We start from the raw sequence: 22,522 nt of genomic DNA, 5'->3' as shown, positions 1-22,522 counted from the left end.
TTCTGTGCATCTGCACAATTTCTATATCTAACATAAAAGAAAAATCCAATAGCATTGAAGTTAAATAATACATTTTTTCCCTCCTAGAACCAATAAATCTGTTTAAAGATGCATTACTACTTTTCTTGAGGGATAATTTAGACTATGTATCAAAAAAGGAAAATCAATAGTTTTTTCTATTACAAATAATTGCCTGTTTGAGTCTTTTCCACTTTTTCTTTTTTATTTATTTTGTCTTCAAAATATTTCTACAGAAAACGTCTCATGCTTTAAGTCTAAACTAGCATGAGTTTTTCTACAAGACAATGTCTATCTGTGTCTATCTCTCCTGGATTTAATAAGATCCCCATGTATTGTATCAAGGGAATAAGAGCAGGCCCAGGCACTCATGGGAAGCAAACTAACAGAGCATGCCCACGGGGGTGCACACATCCCATCTGGCTAATGCCAGAGTGCAAGGCTTCAGTTGTCTGTGGTCCCATGAGCATGAAGGAGATTTATCCTTTGTACCCAGGTTTGAGATCGTTAATTATAAAACTGCTTCTTGTGTAAACTTTGGTCTGACCAACGCAATCCAGGGTCCCTCTTTAAATAATTAGACATGACTAGATGGTTATCTGAGAATATCTGGTTTGAAATACCAGTATCCACAGGAAGTCAGGTTTATAATACATAATGGAGTTCTTTAATTTCTGACTTTTTTTTAAAAGAGAAGGAATTATTTGAGAAGAGCCAACATTACACTGGCTGAATTATAGAGAAATTGACTAGACTAGATAGATGTTCACCCATTGAACCACAATAGAAATTTCTAGGTGTTCTGTGCCAGGCCCAGAGAATGACAAGACTGCTTATACACAGGTCATGGTGGGTAGCCAGGGGAGACTGAAGGAAGGCCTATCTGAGGAAGGTGGAAAGGCTTTATTGAGGAAGTGACAGCTGAGTGGAGCCTTGCAAGGCAGATGCGTGTTGGTTAAGTGGAAAGAAGTGGGACGGGAGACAAAGGTGTCTCCAGAAAAGCCTGCAGGGCAAATGCTCAGGAGTGTGAGGTAGCATGGAGTGCTTAGGGATGCAAGTAATTCAGCGTCATTGTTCGGATTATTGTTTGGCCAATACCCCTTCTGCATTCTTCTCACTATGGGCAGAGTGTATGTTCCTGCTTCACAGATGCTGGGTTTGGCCATGTGACTTGCTTTGGCCAGTAGATTAGCAGACATGATGTGGGAAGAGGTGTCAAATAGGCTTGCTCAGTTTGGCAGATCTCCTGCACTGTAGTGATCAGCCATGAAAAGAGCAGGCACCAAGTTGTGAGCCTGGGCCCCAGAACACACACAAATGGAGCAAATTTACACTCAACCGTAGCTTGAGGCCCACATATCAGTCAAGCCTATCCTAACCCATGGACCCAAATCAGAGTGAACCACACACAGACCTGTAAGCATGGGGATGATTGTTACATGATGTTACTGAGGCAAGGGCTGACAGCTGCATCTGGCCAAGTTGAAACATGGCCTAGGGATCGTGAGACCACGCTAGAGGGTATACAGCCTACTCATGGATAGACTTGTACTATCCGAGGGTGTTTAGACAACTCCTACAGTAAAGGAGACCAGGTTCAGGGAGAAAAGCAGTGATCGGATTTGCATTTTAGGGAGAGAATTATGGCATCGATGGCAATTGGCCTTGTGGATGCGTGAAACCAGAAGTGTTGTGAAAAACAATGGTTGACATCTACTGGGCACTACTCTATGCCAGGAACCCTGTGAAGTACCTTACCTATTTCATCTAATTTAATCCTCAAAGTAACCACATGAGTCAGTGCTCACATCACTTTTGTTTTACAGGTGACATAACTGGGGATCAAAACGGAAGTCTGTTCACTGGATACCGTGAGCTTTTAACTGGGAAATCAATCTCCTCGTTGCTAAGTTGGAGTAAACATAGGTTTGAATTATGGCATGGTGGTGGAGGGGGAGGAGATCGATATGGGAAACCGGGAAGGAGGAGGCAGCCAGACATGCTGCTTCACCGGTCACATGTGACACATGGGTTTGGAGAAGGCACTGTGTCTGCGGAGCTCTAGAGTCCCTAGATTAGGGAACAGTGCAGAAGATGGTGGTTTGCTCCAAAGGAGAGAGTACAGGAAGGGAGGCAGGTGGGTCAGGGTGCCTGTGGGATATCTTTATGAAGATACATAGTGAGCAGCTGGGGGCTGGAAGCCTGGAGCCATGAGAGAGGGTGAATTGAAGATGTGGTGCTTAAGTGGACAGCACATCTTTTGTGGAAGTGGGGCAGCACTCTCGGAGAAGTGGTAGAATGGGAAGAGAACAGAGCCAAAGGCAGAGCCCTGATGACATCCATGTCAAAGGCCAAGAAAGACAGTCCAGCAATGACGTGTCCTTGTAGGTCCATCCATTGTAGCAAGTGTCCTGGCGGCAGGGGTCTGTGGGGCATCTCTGTGCCCTCCTCTCAATGTTGATGAGAACCTAAAACTGCTCTACAAAAATATCTATTATGATGAATGAATGCATGTGGCAGGAAAACCAGGAGAGGGTGGCTCCCCGGGGAAGCAGGCAGCAGCGAACGGTCATGGAGATTCTTCGGTTTGGGGCAGTGGGGGAAGCTGGTTGCTAGGTTTTGTAGAGCAATGCTAATAGCACATTCAGGGAGAAGACTGAGTGGAGGGGGTAGAAAAACAACTGGGTGGGGGGTGGGAAAGGTAAAAAGAAGGAAAAATACTGATAGGTTTGATCCTGTACAAATTTTTAAAAATCACTTCCGTAGATAAGAAATGGAAAAGCAAGAGACAAACTGGCAAATGTACTCTTAACAGATAAACTGGAAAAGAGTTAGTATTCTTAATGCATAAAGAGTTTTTTCTTTTTCTTTTTTTAATGCGCACATAAGGAAAAGATAAACACTTTAGAAGAAAAGTGAGAAGACACAAACAGACTTCCGATAAAGGGAAAGAGACCAATGGCAAATGCAAACATAGTAACATAAAATTAAAATGCTAAACTGTTCACTTAGCAAAGTAGTTATGATTTAACAAGAATATAGTGAAATGGAAAATGTTGCATGTTGCTCTTGGTAGTACATGTTGATTCAACCATCTTTTGAAAGCAATTTACCAATATGTTTTAGGAGCCTTTAAAAATGTGCGTGTCATTTAGTATGGTGTTTTTAATTGGCATTGATCTCACATAAGTAATCAGAATGTACATAAGGGCCATGATCCATGAAGTGCATCCTATTATTTCGTAGATCTACAAAAATCGAAATGCCTGGAATGCTCAGCAGTGAGGATATGGCCAAATAAGTCTTGGCATTTACATAAGGTAGGACACCAAGAAGCCACTTAGAAATCATGTTTTTGACAAGTTTCATGACTTAGCATTAACTAGAAACAACAGAAAACAGAAGTGTCATCCTCATTTTATTCTTAAAAAGTACACATATAAAAAAATTGCACCTATGGATTAAAACTACTAGTTACCACGAAGTTGTAGGATTACATGTGATTTTTATTTCCTTTCTGTATGCTTTGTTATATTTTTCAAATATTTTATAATGAATGTGTGCTTTTCCTTTGTATCTAGAAAAAGGTGAGCAATAAGCAGTATTATCTTCAAAAAGAAATAACAATGAATGTTTGATTTCTACATCGCTTGACTGGTGGTGGGGGAAGGGGTAGGACGGAGCTGGGTCTCAGATGATGAGGGCAGAGGGAGGGTTCTAAGAAATGGCTAACTGTTCTCAGATTCATAGGCTTTTAGAAAACAGGCATTGGAGAGGAAAGGCATTGAAAATACTGGAAATAACTCGTGTCACACCATCCGAGATGGAAGGGAAGGGAATGGAGTCAACCAAATGGAGGGCTTGGCCTTAGCAGGAGGAAGGGTGGCCCCTCCTCGGAGGGGTAGGGTGTAAGTGCAGCAGGCAGCTCATTGAGGGAACTCATGGCTGGGTTGCTCACAAGTTTGGCACAGCGGCTGTGCCAAAAGTGATTTCGTCCACAGAACCAGGACCCTGAGGCTGGGGATGAAGACCATGGACTGAATGCAGGACTGGGGATCTGGTGCGGGGTGGGGAAAACACAGGGAGGGGCACTGGGGTGATGGCAGGCAAAGGGTTCAATGCAGCTTGGCCACTCCCTCCCAGCGAGAGAGTGAGGCTCTGTGTCCAGAGACTCTGGGAGAAAAAGGGAAAGAGGCATGTTCTCTAAGTCAAACTCGGAGCACAATGAGAGAGTGGGGTCAGGGCCAGTGGAAGAATCTGTGGTCAGACCCTGACATGCTGGAGCTTGACATGGCAGAGAGGGGGGCCATTCACAGAGTGGAGGGCAACCCTTAGTGACCTAGCCCATTCATTAGGGCAGGTGCTCACACAGCTCCCCTAGTCATTCTGTGGGATGTTCCTCAGTCCAGAGTACTTCTGTAATCTTGGTTATATCTGAATTTGGGGCTGGACACGCTCACCGTGAAATTATATGGAGGAGTATATACGTGAAGAGTCACATGTTTCATACTGCACACATTAAGGTTGGGCATTAAGTAGAGATTCTAAGACTTGCTCAGCCTGTCAGGGTCATTCTCTTCTGCAATCAGCAACTATTGATGCTTCATCCCAAGGACCATAGACTCGGAGGCCTTCAAGGGCCAGACAGATCACAGACAGGAGGGACGAGGCTGGAGTGATTCAGGAAGGAATAGTAGGGCCGGTGGCAAGGTGGGGTGTGAAGGATGCCCTGCCTAACGTCCCTGGAACAGAAACCACTCCAAGCACTGCACCCACCCGACCACGTTTCAGTGGGCTTGGAGCACTTAACTGCTTTCCTGGGTGGCCCGTGAGCTTCCACCTCTCAGCAAGTTACTGTGGTCTGACTGCCATTCCCTTTGAGACTACACCAAGTTCCTCGGCATTGGGAACTTGACGATCCAGAAAAGAGACCTAAGTATGTATTTTCCAGCAGAGAATAAGTTCTTTGTAAGGTACAGCAGTAGGATGCTCATGATTTTGGCCGTAAGAGGTGCGCAACACTTAATCCCTAGGGTCACAATCCATGTGTGAGCTCTATTGTCCGAGAAAGAGGGCTTCCAGTCCAACCTATGACCAATGTTATGCCCACACTGTTGACAGGTTGACCACAAAGTCATCATGATCTCCACTACTCTAAGTGTATCCCTGAATTGTTGCAATTTCTCAAAATAATGCTACAGCACCTTGTGGATTTGGGCCGTGAGGACCAGAGCTCTGAGCATCCTGCCTCTGCTTACTCTTCTACTTGCAAACTGTGTGACGGGAGTCCCATGGGCGCCACAGCTGCTGGAAACCTTCCTGCCCTAGTTAAAGATGAGTGTACACACTCGCAGTGGAGCCGTGACATGGCCGCAGGTGCTTTGCTCTCTCAGAATGACCCTGCGACTGATGTGGGTGCAGGTCTGGTTTGGCAGCCCCAGGGCAAGGACAGTTCACCCAGGGGCCAGGACTGAGTAGAGAGGAGGACACTCCCTGAAGCTGTGCCAACACATTTGGAATGAACCTGGGGATCAGTCCAGGAGGGTGACGGCCGCATGCTGTCCTCCCTCAGAACGCAGAGGGCTGCTTACATTGTACTTTGTCCTCTCTTCCAGGACCATAGTGACCTGGTGATGGGGTGGGTAAGATGAGGGACATTCATTCTGAGATGTGCTCAGCCAGAAGGCAAATCCTGGATTCTCTTTGGAAACGTGGCAATAATCTCATTCTTCCTGTATGTTCACTTAAAAAGAGTGACCATTCATGCCAAAATGTAGCACTTGGGAATGAACTGAGATTTTTCTATTCTTCTAGAAAAGCAACAGATGTGTTTGGTAGCACAACACGCCCCATATCAGAAATCAGTTTTCAATAGTCCATCAGGCAAGTAGGGGAACTTCTGAAAATTCTGTTTGGGGGTGCAATTGAATGCTGAATTCTCCCTGCGGGACACTCCCCCTAGCAGCCTGATATTGGGCACTGTGTCTGTGCAGTCGTAATGGGGGGGGGGTGTGAGTCACCTACTCAGAATTATCACATGAGCAGTTCACAAAGACTGGAGGAAGATGTGTGTGCTTATTTTCAAGGTCTGCACAAAAGCCCTGATCAGAAAAATCTCCTGGAAATGGAATACACTTTATTCTGGCCGAAACATCTAATACTTTCGATATACCTCATGGGAATATATGTTTTACAAGAGAGATGAATATTACCTCACAATCTGCCACAATACCTAATATCTATCACATTTCAAAATGAATACAATTACTGCATAAAGCTCAGCATTGGCAATTTTCCTCTCTCTCTGGAAATGTTTTTTAATTGAAGGCATTTTAAGGTTTGAGAGAAAATGCACCATTTATTTCCGTTAGATACTTTAAGTGTATTTGGTTACTTGGGAATAAAGTAGCTCCTCCTTCAAAGAAAAAAAAATCCTTTAGGCTTATGTGGCAAATGTATTTGGTAGAACAATGAACTGCAGTGGGAGTTGCCAGAGTTTGCAGAGTGAATGAATGATAGCACAGTCTATATAAGAAGATGCAAAGTCAAATTCTCAAGAGAGGGGGATTTCTTTCACAATTATGAGAATGAAAGCATTTATGTAGAAGACAATCTACATAGATGTGCCTTCCTATTCATATTGTTATAGCCATGCAGTGTTAGAAATCTTGGAAGAAATAGTAATAAAATAAATTTCAGTCTTAGCCATGAAATTTCTACATGAGAGTTTACCTTTCTGATAAAGATTAACTCTTATTCCTTTGGTAAGGTTGAGCTGTTAATACAGAATTCCCTAATTTAGGCAGAGGGAATTCAGTTCTTGCCATGATTCCAACATCAGCCATATTTCCTTTCAACCCAGTTGAAACTGTATTTTTCTTTGAAAATTGCAAATTACTCAAATTGTAAAACTATAGAAACTACTGAGGTATCTTTTTTTTCCCCTTACAGGAAAATAATACTCAGGATACACAGAGCAATGTCCTTAAGTTAGACAACTCAATTTAAATTTCAGGTGACAAATGAACTCACAATTTCACCTGCTACCCTGGTTTTGGCCAGGACTCTGGAAAGTACTGCAAATTCTTTGCTCTCCCATAGTTGATAAACAATCACTCCACATTATACCCAGGCCAACAGAAGCTATTTTGATTCATAACAACCACTCCTTGGCCCCGGGGTGTTGAAAAGGAAGGGAAGAGAGAGCAGTGAGCTGTTGGAAGAGTGGTATGTTTGGAAGCCTGCGATGCCAGAGAGCTGCCTTCTGGAGTCACAAGCTGGGAGGACCAAGTGCAGCCCGTGGGAGGACGTAACGAAGGCACACGGAAAGCCCTCCTCTCCTTTTCACCTCCTGCTATCTCTTTTGATCCCATCTTTCATTCATTCTTCACAACAAAAGTACTTTCAGAGGAATAATGTGAGGATTAATAGGCAAAGGGAAGCATCAGAGTCCAGGAACACCTCTGGAGGATTGGCACTTCGCAGCAGACAGAACCGTGTGGAGTTCTGGTCTACCAGATTGGCCCACGGACACTTAGTAGAGGCGTTGGCACTTCCGTTATGTTTCTGACTTTACATTTCTTCGACTGTAAAGGGAAAATTCTAAAATCTGCTTTTCAAAGATCTTTGGAGATTAAATAAAATGATATGTAGTGTGCCAGATACTACCAGGATTATTTTTGGAACTCTGTAAAATAATTCAAAAGTGCAGCTGGGAGAAAAATAAGAGATGTCTCCATTAGTTGAAGTTCTCCATAAATCAAAAATTAACATCACAATGGAAACATTTTTTTTTTTTTGGTAAACAGATTAAAAAACTGAACTTGAGAAATTTAAATGAAGATCTAAACTATGGTAAAGGATGCTTTGTAAAAGAAGAGAAAACGGGGATTATCCAACAAATAGCATTGAGAAATTAACAGTTCAGGGGAGACCAATAAAGTTGTGTCTTCTCCTCCCTATGAATCACATTCCCAAAAATTTCTAATAAATTGAGGATTAAAGTGAAAAAAGAAAACCATACAAATATAAGAAAAAATATGTTAACTATTTAGCGGGGTCCAGGATGGGGAAAGACTTTCAATCACATAATTAAAGGATACAATGAAAGAATGACTGATAAATTTGTGTGAAGGATAATTATTTTGTACATCAAAAGTCATAGCCAAAAATAAATACACATGACTCATAAAGAAAAGATCCGCAGCAATCATGCAACTAAAAGTTAACATCCTTAATATATAGATAGCAAATCCACAGGGAAAACACAACCATTTTTTTTTTTAAAGAGACATAAACTGATATTTTCCTGGGCAAGAAAATGGAAATTTATTAACAAGTGGAACACCCATCATTTAGGGAAATTAAAACAACATGCCATTTAAACTCATCAAACTGGCAAAGAGAAAACACTAAAAATCCTCGGCGCCGGAGTGGGTGTGGGGCACAGGCACTCCGCTGCTTTGCTGTGGCGGTATATACAAGCTGCTACCATGAACTGGAAGTGCTGTTGGCCGAGTGCGGTCAGAACCTGGACGCGTTCCATACCTGTGGATCCAGCACTCCCACTCCTCGGGTATCCCAACATCCCCGACCGCTTGGCCACCCAAGCAGGAGCAACCCTACCTGTACCTGCTCGCATACCACCTGCATACAACCTCCAGCCCTGTGCAAAGCACCTTGCACCAGCAATTATTCCTTAAAGACCCCAGAAACCCTGCACCAAACCAGCTAAAAGCCACAGTTACAGTTACCATGGAGACCATAAAACCTCTGCTTTCTCCTGTGCTCAAGAGGCGTCTGAAAGGCTGCACGCCATTGCAGGCCTCACTGGAGATGCGGCTCCCCTGAGAGAATGCTGCTGTCCGTCTAGGGACACGGTCTCCAGAGAGAACGTGCAGCTCAGACCCCAGGGGGCACAGGGGTACCTGTCCCCCGAGGCCCTCTCAACAGCAGCTTTCTCTGTGGACTCCTGTTGGGAGTCAGGGTCAAGTTCACGGGGCTAGGCAGACAGGCTGTGCTACCCAGGCCCACCTACCCCACTCCCAGGAATGGGACCTGAAAAGTACTCCTCGCTCTCCCTCAACCCCGACCTCTTCCAGCAACAGCACCCATGAGGGGCTCGGTCCACCTGCATCTGAATTCCAGTCTGGGCTCAGGCTGTGCCCTCCACCGTGTAGGGCCCTGGTAGTTCCCTACAATGTCAGAAATGCCAGATAACCTAAACGGCTAACAACGGAGGGATGACTATTCCCATCACGGCACCATGTATCTGCTTATAGTTCCTCATTCTCTCTTCTCTCTGCCCCTCTGCTCCTTCTTGTTCCGGGCACCAGGTCCGGGACCCAGCCCAGGACCTGTCACCTAATGAAGGTGGATTATCGGTTGACTGATTTAGCCAGGGTAGCCACGAGACAGAATATTGCATGACATTAAGAGAGTGTTTAAAAAATGTTTAATGATGGTAGGCGACATGCAAAATGGAAGGTTGTTTTAAAAGTAGAATAAAAAGTGTATGTAGTGTTATGCTAATTTCATTAAAAATTTGGCTCATGGAAGGCCTGGAAGAAAATGCACCAAAAATGTTGGAAGTATTTATGTGCAGTAGATGAAATTGCAGGTATTTACAAATTTCATTCTTTATAATTTCTGTATTTCTTGTTTAACAATAAATAAGTATTTTATAGGGAGAGAATTACATATGCATCTGTATAAAGCCTATTGATGTACCAATAGAATTTAAGACATGTACCTAAGGACGCAGGCAAGTGGCAAACAAGGATCAGGGTATTCTTTCACTGCACTGTTGTTTTCTTCCTTCTGCAGTCAGCTGCCATGTCCCTACCCAATGAGTCAGCCTTGAATCTTCTATACTCTCTGCCAACTATAGCCACCACTGTCTCCTATCAGCTCCTTCCATCTACCGGAATGCACCTGATTTGTAAAGATAATCTTCTGTCCCTTCCAGGTCAATAGTGCTGGATGGTATCCAAGTGGACGTCACTGTATGTGAGCCTCGGGTCGGCTCACGTGGCTCCCCTGGAACTGGCACAAAGAAACCCTTTCTCACCTTCCCCAGTTCACAGCGCAGGAGAAAGCGCGCATTGGAAGGAGGCTCGCGGGTGAAGATGGAGCCCTACCTTGGGGGGCAGTTCACGCGTCTCCATGCTCTCTGCACGTGCTGTTTTCATACACATTCTCTTATCAGTTTTGGGGGTCTCCTGTGATGTTATCCACCCGATGTGCATGGCACTGTCCTTTGTCACAAACTGTTCTGTATTAATTTTGCCTAAAACACTGCATATGTGCTCTGTCGTTGTGGAGCATTATTTTTTCTGTTCTCATCAGTGATTTTTTTTTTTTCCCCATCAGTTTTCATAAATCCTGCTTCACTGACCTCTGGAATGGGAAGCGGGCCCTACACCATTCTGCTCTTTGTAGTCTTATTTTTTGAACTGGAATTTTCTCATCTTCCAGATACCTCTGCCAGTTTTTCTGGCTTCCGAAAAACTAATTTCAGCTTTGCCATTGTGTACACAGAGAAGGCGCTGTCCCACCCCGTGTGTCTCGGCCTCCCTCTGATGCTGCTGGCCGCTTTCCCTCTCCTCCCTGCGAAGTCCTGACTCTTCATAGACTTCAGCTGCCTCTCTCCAACCTGCGGCCCTGGAGATGAGGAGGAAAACATCTGGAGCTGGGAGCCCAGGGCCTGGTGGAGGGCTCTGGGCTTCTCTGCGGCTGTCTGTGTAAGCTTGGCCACAGCGAGCAGGAGCGAGCCATCCTGGGCTGCAACCCTCTCCCCCAGCAAGGGAGAGGCTCAATGTGTTCATGCATCAGCACGTGGTCTCCAGCTCCAGCTCCCCCTTGTTCCCAGCTAACCATGTGCCCGCTGCGTCCTTTGTCTGTCTACTCACGTCCTCGGTCCCTCTGCAAATGCCTGTTGAACCTGGGATTACTGACGGCACGGATAGTGGGGAAGGCGGGCCATACGCACACGCAAGCATAGCCCATCGTGACAAGCGTTTTAATGAGGTTGTCCTCCACATGCTCATGCTATGCATGGGGCACGGAATGGAAGAACTTGTTCTGCAGAGGATTTGGGAGGTCGCTTTATAAAAGAGGTAATGGGCCTGAGAGTGTTGGGTAGGAGCTCACCATGCAGAGAGAAGTGTGTTCTGGTCAAGGAAGATGCCTGTATGAGTCCCACATGAGGGAAGTAGCCAGAACTATCAGAGACCGACAAGGGAAGATGAAAACTCAGGAGTCCACCCACTCCCGGGAAGCAAGACCCCCTGCTAGAAGAGAAGCCCCATGAAGGAGGGTCCTGGGTCAGCAATTTCAGCCACAGTGCACCCCGGTGCCTTGCATGTAAACGGAACAGCACTCCGTGGATCCCTGGTCCCTCATGATCCAGACGCACGGGACCCTTTGTTTGTCGAGGGGTCCCTGGTTCCCCACCCCGCTCCTTCTATGTGGAATGCCCTTCTCCCTTCTTTTCCAGCTCCCACTTGTCCCTCAGAATGCACCCAGACATCAGCTGTGTGCCACACACCCGCGATCCCTTGTCTCTGCCCGCTGTCCCCGTGGGGGCTGCCGTGGGTCTGCCCGTGGATTTGGATTCGTATCAGCCGGGAGCCTCTCCCTGAGACTGGCACGTGTCTGGAGGGAGCAGTGGCCCCAGGGAGAGGGGTGCAGGCGTCCACCATGGCAGGGATCGGGTTCTGACGTGGGACCCCCACCTGCCCGGGCCCTACTCTTTGCTGCAAACCTTCCATTCCTGGGGGCACATCCGCTTCCTTTTCCCGACGGACCTGCGGCAAAACACCACAGGCTGGACTGCGGAAGCAACAGAGATGTATTTATTTGCTCACAGTTCTGGAGGCTGGACGTCCAAGGCGAAGCTCGTTCCTCCTGAGGCGTCTCTCCCTGTGTCCCCCCGGGGCCAGCACTCCGTGTGGGTCTGAGTCCTAATCTCCTCTCCTCAGAAGGACACCCCGATGACCTCATTTTAATTTAATGATCTCTCTGAAGACCGGCTCTCCAAACGCAGCCCCGTTCTGAGGTCCTGAGAGTTAGGGCTTTGACATATATGTTTCGAGGGACACCTTTCAGCCCCTAACACCTGCCGGTGCTTGTTACTGATTTTGCTTTTTCACTTATTCCGAGTCCTTGCTTTGTTCTTTTGAGGAGCTTTCCAGAATCTCACCCTGCCGTTTCCCGACCACGTCCCAGCTCAGGGTAGCCACGCTGCTTTTGTTCGATTCTTATGTCTGAGTCCTCAGCTTCTGTCTTCCTCCCTCATCTCTGACCCCGTCTCACTGCTTCCTCCCCTTCACGGCCCCAGGTGACTTCCCTTCATTTATTTATCTTGGCAGGTGTTACCAGCTTATTTCTTTTATTTCCCCTTTGCCTCTGGTACTTAACACCAGACCATCTGTGCCAGTCTCACTGATTATTTATTCACCAAACATTTCCCCGCCCCTACTATGTGTCGGGCACTGTGCCGGCAAGGCCCTGCAGTCAAAGATGAAGAAGACCTTGATGCCGGGCTCAGAGTGTCGCCGGAGTGCTTAGACCTATCACCAGGCACAAGGGAGGCTCTTGAAGTGGTGCGGTTTGCAGGGCTCTCGGAACCTGGCCGCTTCGCCCGGGTGCTTGGGAAGCACACACCTCGTGCCTGAGCCACGCAGGGGGCCGTACTCCGGGGTCCGCATGGGTACGAGAACTGCAGGGATCGCTGCGCATGGTAAATGTTAACTATGGCTTGACTGCCACAACCAACGAGGGAACAATTGGTTGATGCCACCATTGTGGCGGCAATATCCAGAGGAGATGCAAAGAGGTTTGAGGTTGAAACGTGACCTTGAAGGACAAGTAACAGCTCACCAGGGAGGCAAGAGGTAGGAGGAAACCCCAGAAAGAGAATTAGCAAAAACATATGCCTACGAAGATGCATGGCGAGCTTCTGGACCAGCAAAGGGTCTAGAGCTGGAGAGAGGCCTGGGGAGGAAAGAGGTGGCCGACGGAAGGCTGGGCAGGTGGACCGAGCAGGACTGGGCAGAGCTCTATGCGTGCTCCGGGTAGCTGGCAGGCTCCCAGGTGAGGGGTATCTAGGATGGGTCACAGGTCACCTCCTGGAGGCACATGTCCCTCTTCTAAAACCCAAACCTGCCACCACTGCTCCACCTGCACAATAGAATGGCCTAAGGAGCTTTCTAGAAAGCGGAACACCTGGCCCCACCTCCAAAAGTTCTGACTCTGTAGGTCTTCAGTGGGCCCAGGTGTCTGTCCACGATGGTGGTAAATGACAAATGACATAAGCTCCCGCTAGCTGCCCCCCTCTACCTCCTTTGTCCCTAGTGATGCTTACACAAGGTTGCCCTTCAGAGGGATCTGCCTGCTGCCCTCTGCTCTCCTGAAAGCTGGGCCCATTCTCTCTCTCCCTTCTGCCCTTTCCTGCAGCAGCAAAGAGGAAATGAGGACATATAGTGGGAGCCGCATGAACACTTGCTTCAGATAACATCAGGGCACATCCCCGCTCTCCCTGGAAAGGGAGGAAGTTTCTCTTAACCTTCCTAATCCTTCCGTGTGAGAACATCTCGGAATGGGACGGCTTCTCTTCCCACTCTTCTCCCTCTGCCTGAACATTCTTCTCCGTGTGCTTCTACTTTCCAGATTCCCTCTGAACCGGGCTCCTAAGCGCATCTTTCTCTGGCGCACTGTGAGGGAAGTTCGTCTGTCTTTGTGTGTCACCTTGCACTGGTCAGTGGCTGTTAGCTCCGGCCATGCTGCAGCCATCCCCAGCTTCCCTCTGAGCTCTGCACGGTGCAGCCTCAGGCCGTGCCCCGCTCCCCTTGCTCCCCTGGGAACTTCCGGACCTCAGCCTCGCCGGGTGCTGCGCACGTGAAGTTTGTGCAACTCTGCCACCCCCAGGAAATACACTGGATCGTTCCCTGTCACGGGAGGGAGGCACAGTAGCTATTATGTCCCATTTTAACAATGGAGAGATTGACTCGATGTTCCGTGATGGCTCTATCCAAGGCCACACAGTGAGATTTTCTCACTCTCTTTCCTACTCTGGGTGCTCAGAGAAAATGTAGCATTTCTCTGTCTTATTTATGAATGGTTTTCTAGAGGATATTCACCACAGGCACTGTTGCCAAAATGGAAATCCCTGGGGGTTTGTAGTGAGGGTGCTTATTTTCCTTTCTTTAATAGAATACCCGCATAAGGAGTGGTCCCCGCCAGAAGACGGGCAGCCGTTGTCAGGGCGGGGTCTTGGAAGGCATGGCTCCGTTGGGGAACTCCTCCAGCCATTCAGCAGACACCTTGCTTCCTGGTGGTCCTTGCTGAGCCCCAAGAAGAGCGATGAGCTCTCTGATGTGCCGTTAGCCCATACGCCTGACCCAGGCTCATTAGGCAAGACAATTACTCCTGGCGGGAGCAGGATTATCCTGTTGGAGGTGATGCATCTGGAGCCACACATTTCAGCACATCTGGAGAGTAGAGAAAAAAAAAATAACCCAGAAGCAAGGCATTGGTAAATGTCAGCTGTTTATTGACTTTCCTATTTGGAAGCAAAATACTAAAGCAAAACAACTGGAGTTCGACTCTGAAAGCCCACGGCTGGTGGCCGGCAGCTGTGGGAAAGTGGCCCAGGCTTGGAACCGTCATCACCTGGGTGGCTGAGCGTTTCCTGACTCTCTTGCCCGCGAGAGCAGAATCCTGTGATAATGAACTCACTGCTATGGTTACACTAAACACCAACAGTACGGGTTATTTTAATGGACATATTGCTTTAAACTGAGCGTTCGCCATCTGTTCAGTCCCTCATTTTGAATGCAAAAAGAACATATTTCACAATTACATCTGTAAGTAATGATATAAGTAATTTAAATGCATGTATATGTTCACACAATGCAGTAGACAGCTGGGATATCTCCCCCCGCCCCCCGCAACTCTTATGTTTCGGGCACAAATCAAGGGAGAATATTCACTGTTCCTTATATAGTACATTTTCCCATTTATGCGAAGGAAACAAGGTTTTTCTGCCCTCACTGTACCTGGGAGTTCAAGGCAAGCTTCATAAACTAGATCACAAAGTCATTTTTACGATGCTCTCCTTGTCTCTGTCCAAATCCCCCCTGGCTTGAATGACAGCTTGGCAGATGCGAGGCATTAGATCAATCAGTTTCAATAGATGTTCATGAGGGGCCAGGTCGGCTGTGTGGGCCAGCCTTTCTTCCACTTCTTCCCCTGGAGACCAGCCTGCGAGAAGGGCCTGCACAAAAGGAGGAATCTGGGGCCAGTCAGCGTGCCCACTGGATGGGGCATCCAGGACAGGGGAGCACAGAGACCCTGCCAAGAATAGCCAGGTTGCTGGGCGGAGGCTTGGCACGCTCATGGGAATGAGCGCTCACTGGGGCTGGGGCTGGGGGTGGGGAGGGTGGGGGGGAGTGGGTGCCAAGAGAAGATTGTCGGGAACCGGAGGTGAGGAGACGTTGCACCAGAGCCCTAGAGGTGGACGCCCCGTGGCTCACGAAGGCCATCCGCTCGTCATCGGGTCCAAGCCCAGAGGGTGACGCCCCAAATGTGGAGCGCTGCAATGTAACTAATGCTCACACAGGATTCCAGGGTGACTTGGACAGGGAATCTGCCAGATGGCAACTCTGATACCTACTTTTCTCTTTTGAAAACTCGGTCTTTGAATACCAACGCGTTATAGATAATGCAAACTGCGGTTGCTTTTTTGAAAGAGATTTTCTTTTTTTTTTTTACCCGTCACCAACACAAACAAAAAATATTTGCTTTTGTGATGTCCCATGACCCTGTAAGAAGAGAGAATTGTTTAAAGGCTTTTGCATTGTCCACATTCTAAGCAAGGAATGGAGGAGCTTATAAATCCTCCAGCGTGACATCATTGCCGTTTTATATCTATATACTCCATATTTATTGTGCCTGCTTTTTTTGGCATCTGTGACATAGCTGACAGAAGTGGATTTGCATGGGGACTTATGTTACCATTTGCAAGGACTCCCTATAGAGATGCTTCCTGAGCTTGCTGTAGTTTTGATTTTTTAACTGCTTGTATGCGATGCATTTATTATTTTTTTTCTCAGACAAAGGTGCTAGCTTGAACTGATGGAAGGTTTATTTTTGGAACATTATTAGCAGCTTAAAAATTTGGAAATGTTGTGCAAAGGGATAAAATTGGATTAAGTATTCTGCATAATACATTTTTATTGACTGTTTCTCACAAGGACCCATGAGAGAGGTCAACCCTATTTGCCTTGATTTAACAGATGTTATTGTGGGCATATATTTGGATAAAAAACCGTTTATAATCTTGGCCATTAAAGGGCTACCTGCTTTTCCCCAATATTGATTTATTTAGAAGAACTTCCAATTGCGAATTCATTGCTAATTTAGTATTTATTATAAACTGGATCAAAACTGCCAATGAATTGCCCCCCCCAAAAAAAAAATTGAATTTACTGTCTAATTAGACAGTCCCCACAAACGAGATCTAACCCACACAGAGTTCTAGGCAGTGACAATGCAAGCATTCCTCAAGGGGCTCTAAATCGAGTCATAACTCGGTCCACAGTCAGCTTGCCATGAGTTTTCAGGTGAAGGCTGCCTCAAGATGGTTAGAGAAATGCAGCCATAGCAGTTTGCCAAGTTTTCCGCCTTTAGAAGCGACGTTGCTGACCCCATGTCTTGCACAATCCTACTGGGTGCTCCATCTGCCGGTGTGGCCATTAAGCGTGCACCCTGCCAAGTTTTCCGCCTTTAGAAGCGACGTTGCTGATCCCACGTCTTGCACAATCCTACTGGGTGCTCCATCTGCCGGTGTGGCCATTAAGCGTGTACTCTCTTGCACTAGACTCTCCAGGTTGGTTGACCTCATCTGCCTCAGTTTCCTCAGCTGCAGAATGGGGACAGATGGGAGCACCGGAGTCCTGCGTGTGCGTTACTTGGGAAAGTCTGTACATCATGGGGGCGGGCTGCCTAACTCTTGGTCATTGTTGACCCATGAGGTGGGGAGCGTTTGGGGTGAGGAAGCTTGATGCTTCATCACGGTTTCAACACTGACATTTTAAGAAATTCTTATCAAATCCAAAAGCTTGCCCTTCGGCTCAGACACAAAGGAAAAAGGGTTGTGCCTTTGGTTTGTCCGAGCTGCCATCGGTAACGGGCGAAGACGGCCGTTCCTGCGGCAGGACATGGGAATCCCATCTGGTTGCATGAGCTGTTGAAATGCGAGGTCCACATGCCGCAGACCTGGGGGAGGAGGTCACAGGTCTGCACAGAATGCTTGTAGGGCTGAGAGGCCTGGACACCGTGACCGACATATTGCACCTGTCACTCAACGTCTGCCCACATTTGAAAAAAAGGCAGAAGCAATGTAATCAAATTAAGGAAGTGAATAAAGCAAAGAGTGTGAGTGAAGGTGGAGGAAAGACACAGAGCACATTTCCTCTCTGTATTTTAGGCAAAAGGAAAAAAAATATGTTTTTTAAGACCTCCTGAATGATGTCAGGATGTCCGCGCTCAGGTCAGGCCCAGGAAAATCTCACACTTAACATCTAGAAGTTTTTGCAGTGTGGGAGAACGTTCTTCTGGGTGAAACAGAGCTCAAACATCAAATTAGTCCTTTCTGATGTCATGCTTTCGACTTCAAGAGTGGTCCTCGTGTGACTTTAGCAAGGTGAGACAACTAAGCGGGAGTATTTGTGAGTTTGACAGTGACTAATTTACCAGTTTGTGGAGAAGGTAAGCCATCAACAGGGGCATAACTCCTTCAGAGTGAATATTTGCCTTGTAGTTTAATGTTTGATTTGGAACTTACACTATATCCAGAGTATTTAACATTCTGAGTTTAAGTGCGTTCTCTCTCTGCTGCTGTTGAATTGAGATGGGATTTTCTTTCTTTCTTTCTTTCTTTTTATTCTAAAACATAAAGGGAAGGTGAAAGAAATTTCTAAGCTCTGGGAAGAGCCAAATCCTAGAAATCCTGTGACCTCCCCTGAAAGCACATCGGATTTGTTGCTGGCTTGAGGCCATGATGATAGTGAGCTGATACGAGTTTATCCAGACATTCTAGCTGTCTGGCCTTTTAAGCCAGTGACAACAGAGAGCTTGGAGCAGGTGAAGTGTGAGTCCCTGTAGATGGCAGAGCAGCTGTGCCTACTTACCAAGTGTGTCAGGGCTTGTGCTGAAGTCCGGGGAAATGATGGATGGCTGTCTGAAGGGGAACCCACATGAGATGGTGGCCCCACAAGGTCAAGGACCCACTGACTTCTGTGCCCAGGGAGGGTGGAAGGGAAAACAAGCCAGAAACAGACTCAGTAAATACGGGCATGAAAAGCACACTAACAAACAGCTGAAGCCCTCACCAACACCCAGTAACCCAAAGCTGCCAGGGAGACAGGGTGCCATGTAGGCAGTAGTGAGCCAGATGCAAGTTTACTGCTAGAATGAGATGCTCACTCAGGGACCTGAGTCGAGTGGGATTGTCTGAGTTTACTAATTAAGCAGCCATTAAGAACACCTACAGTAAATAGTGGATTCCATACGGAAATCTGGAGCTGCCTGCCACAGGGCAGCTTCTTATCTCCCACGGACACATCCATTAGTTTTCATATGGCAAATGGGAGAAATCCATGGGGCAGGATGCCGCGCAGAGTCGTAACCCACATCACCCTCCGCGTTTGTGCTGGCTTAAATATGTGTGGTTAGGGGCGTGGAGGGCCATTTGAATAATGAGTTTAAGGAATTTGGTAAAGAGCTGTAGGGGGAATTTTGGTCCATCCTCCCCATGTACACAGATACTCAGATCCGATGTAAGGAGAATTTCACATACATAAAGGGAACAGAGGATGGTATTGACTTGATGGCATTCTTCTTTTGATGGGAATACCCACTGGTTATCTTAATAAAGAATGATCTTAATGATCCCTAAGTATCTCATATGTCCCCAATTTTTAGATTTTTTTTAAGATTTATTTATTTGCTTTAGCAGGGGAGGAGCAGTGGGAGAGGCAGAGAGAGAACCTGAAGCAGACTCCTCACTGAGTGTGGGACCCAGCCCTGAGATCATGACAAAAAATCCGGAGTTGGCCACCTAACTGACCATGCCACCCAGGTGCTCCTTCAGTTTTTTCCTTTTTAACAATCTCTGATTGTCTACACTCTTCTAGATATATTGCACACCATGATTTTAATACTGGTTACAGAAAAAAATGATATCAATGAAGTTTAAAGAATTTTCTTCTTCTAGGCAATGGATTGGTACAATTTAGAATAGAAAATAGTGCAAATGAATTCAAATATTTATGCTTAACTACATGTTGTAAAAAAAGATAGTTTCAGATAATTTTGCCTTTGTTTTAGGCTTTGGTCAATAAATAGGTCATAAAATTCATTCATCACTCAAAAATGCAGGTAGTGAATGTCCGTCAATTGTAAAAGACCATTGATTGAAACCAGTGTGAATGTGTGTTTGGGGGTCCGGTGGGGGAGAGATTGAGAGAAAGCACATTAAAAAAACATCAATGAAAATTGTTCTGAGATGGAATATTTTGGGTAGTATCGGGAGATCTAAATACAGGAATATTACCACTGAACCCAAATATGACAAAATGATATTAGCAGGGAATAGAAAATAAACAGATTGTTCCTGCCAAGCTGAGAGAAGCAAATAATAAACAAAATTATTGGTAAAGAGGAAAGGGATTTCGAAAAATTCATGTTCTGAGCAATAGAGGGACACATGACATATTTTCCCCGTCCCGGCTCCTGTGTTGAATTCTAGGTCTGTAGTTGAAGAAAGGTTTAGTGGAGTGAGCCTCCGAAGGCTCCCTACATGTGGGTTGCCAGGAGTCCTTAGGATTGCAAAGGCCCTGACCACTGTGGGTGTTGGAAAAGTCCTTGGAGGGGGCTCCAGGGTGGCTCAGCCAGTTAAGCATCAACCTGCAGCTCAGGTCATGATCTTGGGGTCCTGGGATCGAGCCCCGTGTGGGGCTCCCTGCTCAGAGGGCATCCCCCTGCTCTTGTTCTCTCTCATGCGCGCTCTCTCTCTCTCAAATAATAAATAAAATATTGTTTTAAAAAGAAAAAGTCCTTGGAGGTGGTCACTTTCTAATAACTAGATATTAGAAGATTGTGATCAGATGCTGAATATTAATTATATTAGTACCTTTTCAAAAATACCCACTAGCTCTCCTTAGTCTCAAGATTAAAAATGCCATCAAAACCCAAACGGCCTCAGAAAAAGCATCAAGCATATATGTCTTTTATAACTTTGCGTTATCACTATATATGCCATATACATATTACATATAGATTTTCACATACCAACACATATAGCCATATTTATATCATAAGTATACTTAAAAAGTGCTCAAAAATTTGCTCTGTGATTTTTTTTGTTGTTGTTCTAATGATAGTTTTGGATGGTTCCTCAAACTCAGGGTATGAAGGAATTCCCTGTAAAATGACATCAGAGCAAGCTTGCACGTGAAGGGCCTGACAGCTTGCAGTGGCCACGTTCCCTCTGTGCACACATCAACTGCTTGTGCCTCCCAACTAGCCTGTGTGGTGGGTGTATCACGGAAATGCTTTCTCCCTAAGGCAATTCTTGTAAATATTGGACTTGGCCATGTGGTCAAACAGAGCAAACACTGAAGATATTTATGCTTTTTGTTATAACTTGGGCCTTTTAAGGGTACACTGAATGATTTTGTTGTTTGACTTTCCTATCCTGTGCTACTTTTGGCCAAAAAGTAACATTTCAAAGCAATGAGCAAACAAACATTGGATGAAATACATTTCTAATTTGTGCTATTCCAATAATCGTTTAAAGAACAGAAGCTCTGCAGGGGCAGGTGTGCTCCCTTTTTTCACTGGTATACCATGTTTCCTGGAAAAACACCTCTACCCATGCAACCCTCCATAAGGACTTGGAGAAGGAATGCATGACATGAGGTTCAGTGTACTCATTACCATGAGATCTGTGAAGGACATTCCTCTATAAGACAGCGCCAGGTAGAATTGGTTCAATCTTCCTCTAAATTTTGAGCCTCTGAAAACCCAAATAGACTTGATGTTCCCCCTTTACTCAAAGTAAGTACTTAGAAATATTTTAATTTTAGGGCATGCTCTCTAATTTTTCAGTCACTTGTTGGGACCTGTACCACCTTATGCTCCCTTGTGGGAGAGTCTCAAGCAGGCTTGAAGGATTCTTCAAGAGGAATAATGGCCCATGCTCAGCAGCATTTGGACAACCTCTGTGTCTTTCTCCAAGTTTCAGAAGTAGAAGTGGGGGCTGAAGGGTGGGCAGAAGAAACTCAGTAGGGACTGGTGAAATGGTTGGCTGGAATAAATATTGGACACAGGATCAGGGTCTTCAGCCCGGGAGGTTCTTTGGCTCCCAAGAGCAAATGGACCACAGCATACAACGTGTGAACTTGGATAATAATAGCTTAATGTCCGCAATGGCTTTTCACACCCATTACCTTATTCAATTCTTGATCCAGTTCTGTAAGGGAGATTGAGCATTATTATCTTGGGATTCATAGTAGAAATGGAGACAGAAAGAGATTAGCTTGTTACTGTCCTTTTAGAGATGGGGGAAGCACATTTACTGTTTACTCAATATTTGTTTACAGAACATCTATTGTGGGCCAAGTCCAGGTGGAGGGTGGATAAAAAGACTGTCTTTTAATTTGTTTTTAATTTAAAAAGTCAAATTTATTGAGACAAAATACAGTTTAATTCACTTTTCTAGTTGCATGACTTTTCATGAATGTGTCTAATTCACAAACATTCCCTCCGACCCCACTGTAGCCAATCTTCTTCCCCACCCACCAGTCCAGGGACCCACTGATCTGATTTTTGTCCTTATAGTTTTCCTTGTTTCAGAATGTCATATAAATAGATCATATAACAGGTAGCCTTTTGTGTCTGCCTCTTTACACTTAGCATAATGCTTTTGAAATTCATCCATGGTGTTGCATGTATTAATAGTGGATTTCTTTTTATTGCTCAGTAGTATTCCATTGTGTGGATGTGCCATGAATTCATACATGGATCTGTTGATAGACATTTGGGTTGTTTCTAGTTTTCGTCAACTGTGAATACAGCTGCTGTAAACATTCATATATAGTTCTTTGGGTGGGCATATGTTTTTATTTCTCCTGGATGAGTCATAGGAGAAGTACAGATTTAACTTTGAAGAAAGAGCTAAACTGGTTTCCAAAGTTATTACACCATTTTACATTCCCACCAGACATGTATTAGGCTTTGTGTTGCTTTGCATCCTTAATAACTCTTGGGGTGGTCAATTTTAGGCATTCTAATAAGTATGCAGTAGTATCTCTTTGTGGTTTAATGTGGTCTAATGATGAATGATGTTGAACTTCCTTCCATGCACATATTTGCCTTCTGTATTATCGTCTTCTGTAAAGTATCTGTCCAAATCTTTTTTATTATTTTAAATTGGATT

Source organism: Callorhinus ursinus, unplaced genomic scaffold, assembly GCF_003265705.2.
Source record: "Callorhinus ursinus isolate GAN/ISIS: 27379988/994484 unplaced genomic scaffold, GSC_fseal_2.0 scaffold11, whole genome shotgun sequence".
In the NCBI taxonomy this organism is placed as follows: Eukaryota; Metazoa; Chordata; class Mammalia; order Carnivora; family Otariidae; genus Callorhinus; species Callorhinus ursinus.
This window is presented reverse-complemented; position numbering follows the sequence as displayed.